We start from the raw sequence: 9,347 nt of genomic DNA on the forward strand, positions 1-9,347 counted from the left end.
CACTTTGTTTGAAGGTAAACAGTGTCATCATTCACTAGCAACATAGTGTTGGGAAGAGTTTTAATCCTCCCTAAATTTGGGTTCCTGATCAGTAAGAGGGGATAGACAATATCTGTTCAAATTGGCTGAGATTAAATCACATTTATAATAACTTAGCAATGAAATGCTATTTGGCGATTAAAAAGAATGAAATCATATCATTTGCAACAACACTCTGGATGGAACCAGAGGTCATTGTGTTAAGTGAAATAAGCCAGGCACACAGAAAGACAAATATCTGTGTTTTCACTCATATGTAGAAGCTAAAAAAGTTGATTTCATGGAAGCAGAGAGTAGAATGATAGATACCAGAGGCTTGGAATGGTAAGGAGGATGAAGTGAAGTTGATTAATGGGTACAAACATACAGTTACATATAAGGAATAAGTTCTAATGTTTGACAGCAGAGTAGGGTGACTATAGTTAACAATAGTGTATTGCATGAAGTAATGTAAAACAGAAGACATGAAATGTTCCCAATATATAGAAATGATACATACTTGAGGTGATGAATACCCTAAATACCCTGACTTGATCATTACACATTCTAGACATGTAACAAGATACCACAAGTACTCCATAAATATGTACAAATATTCTGTATCAAATATATATACATATGATGCAGCACACACACACACACAAACACACACATGTACATACACAAGTACATTGGGAGGAAAAGGCAAAATGTTAACATTGTTTAATTTTTTAAAAAATGAACTTAGCATATGCATACTTCCTGTCTTAATGTAAGTGCTCAATACGTTTTTGTTCTTTTTTTCTCTGTTGCTATTCATACAAAGCAGTTATAATTTTCTCATTGACTCTATTACTTCTCCTACAGCAGACTACCTGTTCAAAATTCCTCCCGTGATTCCTTCTGAAAAATCAAAAGTGTTATCCTAGAGTCCTGGGTCTTCCATAATCTGGTTCCATCTGCCTTTCCAGCTGCATATGCCTCTGTTGGAATACTCAAAAGTTCTACTCTGCTCAAACTCACTAAATACCATGTTTTCAAAAATCAGAAAAGCACTTTCCTTTCACATTTTAAGGTTTTTGAAATCAGAATGTATCTTCCAATCTATGTTTACATTTAACATATTATTTCTTCTTTTTTTCCCCAAAAACAAAAAACAAAAAAATCTGCTACTCAGCCAATGGGTCAATGGTTTGTCTATGAACCAGGACACATGATATTTATTGAGCATCTACTCTGTGCCAATTATGGAATGAGGTGCTGGGGATATAAATATTCACTTGCTGGTTCTTGACTTCAGCTTCCTCTTTATGCTCAAATGTGGACTGCATCCCAAACATATTCATATTCCTGCCTATCAAAACTAGTCAGGACTGAGCTGAAATGGGACTTCCTCCATGAAGCGTTTTTTGAACTCCTATAGCACTTGGACCCTTTCTCAGAGCCCTTAATCTGCATTATATATAATTGTTATGCACATTTTATTTCCTCTACCATGTTATGAGTCCCTAGAAGACAGAGATCATGACATTTTCTTTCTTTTTCTTTTTTCTTTTTTTTTTTTTTTGAGATGGAGTCTTGCTCTGTCACCCAGGCTGGAGTACAGTGGCATGATCTTGGCTCACTGCAATATCAGCCTCTCAGGTTCAAGCAATTCTCGTGCCTCAGCCTCCTGAGTAGCTGGCACTACAGGCATGTGCCATCATACCTGGCTAATTTTTGTATTTTTATTAGAGATGGGGTTTTACCATTTTGGCCAGGCTGGTCTCGAACTTGTGACCTCAAGGGATCTGCCCGCCCCAGCCTCCCAAAGTGCTGGGATTACCAGCGTGAGCCACCTTGCCTGGCTGACATTTTCATACCATATTCCACACTACATATTTCAAGGTGCCTTACAGATCAAAGGTATTGATTGAAACATAAGCCTCCACCTACAGTCAACCTACCTACAACCAGTTAGTTAAGCCAACAGTAAATTTTACTCCAGGAAATCCAGATAGAGGATGCAGTAGCATCCTCAAGGACCTTCAGAATTCTCCTTTGTGATTTTTGTCTAAATTAACATTACATCTAGACCATGGGAAGTCGAGAACTGTCAGGCTAAAGATAAATATTTGCTAAAATAATAGGAATGGAAAGAGTATCCTCTGAGGATATTACCAGTGTCACAAACACCCATCAAGGCTTCTTTAGTTAACCTTAATCTAAATGGTGGTCTCATAACTATTATTAGCACAGAAAAGTAAACTTAGTGGAGACAGATCTTTCTAGTGTCATCTATATGTAGGATCCTGAAGGTGAAAACAATCTGAAAGATAATGACTTTGGACAGCCATTCTTCTCAAACTTCAGCATGCATAAGAATCACCTTGTTAAACACAAGGTGATGGCTGGGCCCACCCTCAGAATTTCTGATTCAGTAAGTTAATATTGGGACCCCAAAATTTGCATTTCTAACAGGTCTCACATGCTATTAATGCAGCTGGTCCAGAAACCATACTTTGAGAATCATTGTACAATAGCATTCCATAGAATCATAGATCAGACTTAGAAAAACCCAGTCCATCCCCTTTGGCAAAATGATCCCCAAACACCTATTTAATAACAACACTACATTTCTTGCTGCCAGTGAGGGATATTTCATTATGTCCGTTGGCCATTATATTCTGGAATTTAACAGTATTTACAAAAATTTATCCCTACTATCCTTGGACATACCAAGACTGGCCTGATTAGCTGAAAAAAGACACAGTAATCTTAGAGGCATCAGGTTCTAGGATTGTCCCCTGAATTGAAAGTCCGAGCTGCAGACAAAAGGAGGATGCCCCTTCCAGCCAGCAGAACGTGTGGTTCAACAACTGGATGAACAGAAACAGGAATAGGGTACAGACCAGTAATAAGCATCAGAGCGTCCAACAGAGAGTGACAGGGACTGATTTTTTTTTTCCTTTTTTTTTTTTTTTTTTTGACAGAGTCTCGCTCTGTCGCCCAGGCTGGAGTGCAGTGGTGCGATCTCGGCTCACTGCAACTTCCACCTCCCAGGTTCAAGAGATTCTCCTGCCTCAGCCTGCTGAGTAGCTGGGATTACAGGTGTGCGCCACCACGCCCAGCTAATTTTTGTATTTTTAGTAGAGACAGGGTTTTACCATGTTGGTCAGGCTGGTCTCGAACTCCTGACCTTGTGATCCACCTGCCTCAGCCTCCCAAAGTTCTGAGATTACAGGCGTAAGCCACCGTGCCCAGCCCTGATGTGGTCTTTTAACTGTCCTTCCCACTGTAACATGACTTCGGTTTTTCTTAGGGGAACTGTGGCAGTTAGCTAACAATTCTTCTCATCTCTGTGTGCTGCTCCTCGCATGAAGAGGCGAAGTCTCCGTGTTGACCTTATAATTTGCCTTAATGAATACATATTATCAGAAGGGATATTCTGAGTCTCCTGAACCAGGCTTTAAGAGGACTGGAAACTTTTGCATCCTCCTTCTTGGAGCCCAATTGCCATGCTATGAAGAAGTCCAAGTCAAACTACTGACTGATTAGAAGCTCCTTGGAGAGGAGCACTGTGATGAGAGGTCAACCTGAATACTCCAGCACCAGCCAAGCTCCCACTGAATGCAGCTGTATAGGAGACCTCCAGAGAAACCAGCAGAAAAACTGCCTGCCTGAGCTCAGCAAACCCATCTACTTATAAGAAATTGTTATTTTAGGCCACAATGTATGGAATGGTTTGTTTTGCAGCAACAGGTGAGTGATAGAGGAACTAATGCCCTCTCTGCCAACTTTATGCAGGAAGGGTTCACATACATCCTAGCTCTGACCAATCGTCATAGTCTCTGACCCTTTACACAGAGATTAGTTCAGCACTTGACTTAAATCAGCCAAAAGAGGCTAAATTATGAGACCTTCCAATCTAGACCGGGAGTTTCTAGGGCCATCTTGCCTGTAGGAAGGGAGAGCTTGCCAGAGGGTAATGCTGACTAGGGTGGAAGCAGCTCTGAAGGATTTCATTTGATTACCTACCAACTCCAGTCATGCCTAAATCTATATTAATATATGGTTATTTTAGTTGCATGAGCTAATGCATTTCTTTCATCAATTAAATCAGTTTGAGGTAAGGTTTCTATAGGTTGTAACTGAAAGACTTCTGACTAATACAGGGAATCTAGCAGGTAAGTATAGGACAGTAAAAGAAAATCTAGAAATAAGAGACAACTTGGAGATTCAGCTAGGTGCAGTCAGCACCAGGAAGAAACAAACACACACAATTTCCAGCAAGGCTGGCATTCTGAAATAAGACATCAGGCCCCAGGATCACTGAGTATAGTTATATGAGTTGTGTCCTACCAAAGGGGCCCTGAAGGAAGGCTAAGGTGAAGGCTAAAGATTGGCACTTGCTCCAAATAAACTGTGGTGCAGTACTGTGTCTGTTTAGAGTAAGGAGTGCATCTTTTTCTAATTAACAAAAAAGCATTGTGCAGGCTGCCTGAAGTCTCAACTGCCCCTGGAAGCAGTGAGAGAAGCCTAAGGCACATCCCTGGTCCAATGAAGGCTAGGAAACCACATAGAGTACCTAGAAAAGAACTAGAAAAATAAGCATAACCCATAAATCACAACCGAAAAAACAGTGCCAATCTGCTACCATTCAGGCAGGGGTTCAGGGATCCTGAGTCATGTAAATCAGCTTTAATTTGATTTGGGAGGAGAACAGTTCTGAAGATTTGTTCCATCATCAACCATGATGTGTCCTTACACCTGAGCCACAGGTGTATTATTTTCTCACCCTGAGACACTCTAGGGGGCTAAGAGTGACAGTACTTTCCCCAGAGTCATCATTTACTTGTTCTCCTGTTTTCCTTCTCTTCATATTTCACCTTTTTTCCATTTGTCACCTGTCAGAACATAGATGTGGTCTCCCAGGCAGGGGCCTCTGGTTCAGTCATACCATCAACCCATAAAGAAGACAGCAGTAGGAAACTTTCCAGGGCCTTGCCTTTTGTCCATTCTTGGGAAGAAGTGGCAGGGCTGCCTCAGTCAAGTGCAACATAGCTATATTCCCACTACATGGGGTGAGTGGAAAAATGGGTGAACTTACAGCCAATCCTTGTTTGGCCACATGATATGAAGTCACTACCCAGCATAGGGGTTTCCTGAAAAATATGTACATATATGTTCAAAGCAATAGAAGTTGTGTCTTGGGCAGCAATTTTTTCTTCCACTGGATCATCCAAATGCGAGAAAGAAAGAGAGAGAGTTCTAGCAGAGCAGCATCCTCCACCTCTTCCTTCCCTCCTCTAGCACTAAAAAGCCTTTTTAAATCTGTTTCTCCCTTACTTCCCCTCATATGTGGACAGAGCACACAGTCACCTGAATGAGCCAGCCAGCCCTTCATATCCCGTGTCTTATACTGTATTTTCAAAAATAAATATTTCAATTATCTGTTCTCATGTCAAAAGTAATTTGACAGTTACTCCATAGGTGGAATATGATGTTGACATGTCCATATCATGTTAGGATTCTTTCTGGGGAGGGGGCTAGTTCTGCACAGTGGCTGCATAAAATACCTTCTTTTGTACAGTGAGATGTATGATAGGGAACCAAATGGTTGTATAATACACTGTTCCAAGTCCTTGACAGTGTTTGTGGCTGCAGCCTTAGCTCAAGATGACATATGCGTTAAGCTTACTTGAATCCTCTGGGGGGCTACAAATAGTAATCCTGTATAGTTCACTGGCCCATATGCTCAGACTTCTGTGCCCAGGAGATTTTCCCAAATGGGGTTTTTAAATGGCTATTTTTGGGTTAGCATTCATTGGTCTTTTGTCGTATTAGTGGCTTAGGTAAGGAACAGGTGGAATATATAATTATTTCACACATTCTTGCATGGCTTTGGAAATTGCTGAGGTGACTACTTCTAGGGAATGACAGGTGATCATCTTCACATTTTCTTCATCTTCTGAATCAATTTGATTTTTATCGTGGGCATCTGTTTGACCCACTATCAGCCTTCCTTGGAAATCCCATAGGGCCTTCCACAGTCAAATCCCCTGCCCTGGGGTATTCTTAATGTTAACTTACCAAGACTCTCAGATTCCTGGGTATGGTGGCTCATACCTATAATCGTGGCTACTTGAGAGGCTGAAGTGGGAGGAGTGCTCAAGCCCAGGAGTTCAGGGTTGTAGTGAGTTATGATTGTGCCACTGTACTCCACTCTGGGTGACAGAGAAAGACAACATTTCTTAAAAAAAAAAACCAGGAAGGTTCCAAGATGGCCGAATAGGAACAGCTCCAGTCTGCAGCTCCCAGCATGAGTGACACAGAAGACGGGTGATTTCTGCATTTCCAACTGAGGTACCAGGTTCATCTCACTGGGGAGTGTCAGACAGTGGGTGCAGGACAGTGGGTGCAGCCCACAGAGGGTGAGCCAAAGCAGAACGGGGCATCGCCTTACCCAGGAAGCACAAGGGGTTGGGGAATTCCCTTTCCTAGCCAAGGGAAGCCGTGACAGACGGTACCTGGAAAATTGGGTCACTCCCACCCTAACACTGCGCTTTTCCAATGGTCTTAGCAAACGGCACACCAGGAAATTATATCCCACACCTGCTTAGAGGGTCCCACGCCCATGAGCCTCGCTCACTGCTAGCACAGCAGTCTGAGAACGAACTGCAAGGCCACAGCGAGGCTGGGGGAGGGGCGTCCACAATTGCTGAGGCTTGAGTAGGTAAACAAAGCAGCTGGGAAACTCAAACTGGGTGGAGCCCACCGCAGCTCAAGGAGGCCTGCCTGCCCCTGTGGACTCCACCTCTGGGGGCAGGGCATACCTGAAGAAAAGGCAGCAGAAACTTCTGCAGACTTAAATGTCCCTGTCTAACAGCTTTGAAGAGAGTAGTGGTTCTCCCAGCATGGAGTTTGAGATTTGAGAACAGACAGACTGCCTCCTCAAGTGGGTCCCTGCCCCCCGAGTAGCATAACTGGGAGGAACCTCCCAGTAGGGGCAGACTCATACCTCATATGGCTGGGTGCCCCTCTGAGATGAAGCTTCCAGAGGAAGACTCAGGAGCAACATTTGCTGTTCTGCAATATTTGCTGTTCTGCAGCCTCCGCTGGTGATACCCAGGCAAACAGGGTCTGGAGTGGACCTCTAGCAAACTCCAACAGACCTGCAGCTGGGGGGTCCTGACTGTTAGAAGGAAAACTAACAAACAGAAATGACATCCACACCAAAACTCCATCTGTACATCACCATCATCAAAGATCAAAAGTAGATAAAACCACAAAGATGGGGAGAAACCAGAGCAGAAAAGCTGAAAATTCTGAAAATCAGAATGCCTCTTCTCCTCCAAAGGAATGCAGCTCCTCACCAGCAATGGAACAAAGCTGGACGGAGAATGACTTTGATGAGTTGAGAGAAGAAGGCTTCAGATGATCCGTAATAACAAACTTCTCCAAGCTAAAGGAGGATGTTCAAACCCATCACAAAGAAGCTAAAAACCTTGAAAAAAGATTAGACGAATGGCTAACTAGAATAAACAGTGTAGAGAAGTCCTTAAATGACCGGATGGAGCTGAAAACCATGGCACAAGAACTACGTAATGCATGCACAAGCTTTAGTAGCCGATTCGATCAAGTGGAATAAAGGGTATCAGTGATTGAAGAGCGAATGAAATGCAGTGAGAAGAGAAGTGTAGAGAAAAAAGAATAAAAAGAAATGAACAAAGCCTCCAAGAAATATGGGACTATGTGAAAAGACCAAATCTACGTCTGATTGGTGTACCTGAAAGTGACAGGGAGAATGGCACCAAGTTGGAAAATGCTCTTCAGGATATTATCCAGGAGAACTTCCCCAGTCTAGCAAGGCAGGCCAACATTCAAATTCAGGAAATAGAGAGAACACCACAAAGATACTCCGTGAGAAGAGCAACTCCAAGACACATAATTGTCAGATTCACCAAAGTTGAAATGAAGGAAAAAATGTTAAGGGAAGCCAGAGAGAAAGGTTGGGTTGCCCACAAAGGGAAGCCCATCAGAATAATAGTGGATCTCTCTGCAGAAACTCTACAAGCCATAAGAGAGTGGGGGCCAATACTCAACGTTCGTAAAGAAAAGAATTTTCAACCCAGAATTTCATACCCAGCCAAACTAAGCTTCATAAGTGAAGGAGAAATAAAATCCTTTACAGACAAGCAAATGCTGAGAGATTTTGTCACCACCAGGCTGGCCTTACATGGCTCCTGAAGGAAGCACTAAACGTGGAAAGGAACAATTGGTACCAGCCACTGCAAAAACATGCCAAATTGTAAAGACTATTAATGCTAGGAGGAAACCGCATCAACTAACAAGCAAAATAACCAACTAACATCATAATGACGGGATCAAATTCACATATAACAATAATAACCTTAAATGTAAATGGGCTAAATGCTCCAATTAAAAGACACAGACTGGAAAATTGGATAAAGAGTCAAGACCCATCAGTGTGCTGTATTCAGGAGACCCATCTCACATGCAGAGACACACACAGGCTCAAAATAAAGGGATGGAAGAAGATCTACCAAGCAAATGGAAAACAAAAAAAAGCAGGGGTTGCCATCCTAGTCAGTGATAAAACAGACTTTGAACCAACAAAGATCAAAAGAGACAAAGAAGGCCATTACATAATGGTAAAGGGATCAATTCAACAAGAAGAGCTAACTATCCTAAATATATATGCACCCAATCCAGGAGCACCCAGATTTGTAAAGTAAGTCCTTAGAGACCAACAAAGAGACTTAAGACTCCCACACAATCATAATGGGAGACTTTAAAACCCCACTGTCAACATTAGACAGATCAACGAGACAGAAGGTTAACAAGGATATCCAGGAATTGAACTCAGCTCTGCACCAAGCAGACCTAGAAGACATCTACAGAACTCTCCACCCCAAATCAACAGAATATACATTCTTCTCAGCACCACATCGCACTTATTCCAAAATTGACCACATAGTTGGGAGTAAAGCACTCCTCAGCAAATGTAAAAGAACAGAAATTATAACAAACTGTCTCTCAGACCACAGTGCAATCAAACTAGAACTCAGGATTAAGAAACTCACTCGAAACCGCTCAAATACATGGAAACTGAACAACCTGCTCCTGAATGACTACTGGGTACATAACAAAAAGAAGGCAGAAATACAGATGTTCTTTGAAAGCAATAAGAACAAAGACACAACATACCAGAATCTCTGGGACACATTTAAAGCAGTGTATGTAGGGAAATTTATAGCACTAAATGTGCACAAGAGAAAGCAGGAAAGATCTAAAATTGACACCCTAACATCACAATTAAAAGACCT

The sequence above is a fragment of the Pongo pygmaeus genome, chromosome 3 (assembly GCF_028885625.2).
Source record: "Pongo pygmaeus isolate AG05252 chromosome 3, NHGRI_mPonPyg2-v2.0_pri, whole genome shotgun sequence".
Taxonomy (NCBI): Eukaryota; Metazoa; Chordata; class Mammalia; order Primates; family Hominidae; genus Pongo; species Pongo pygmaeus.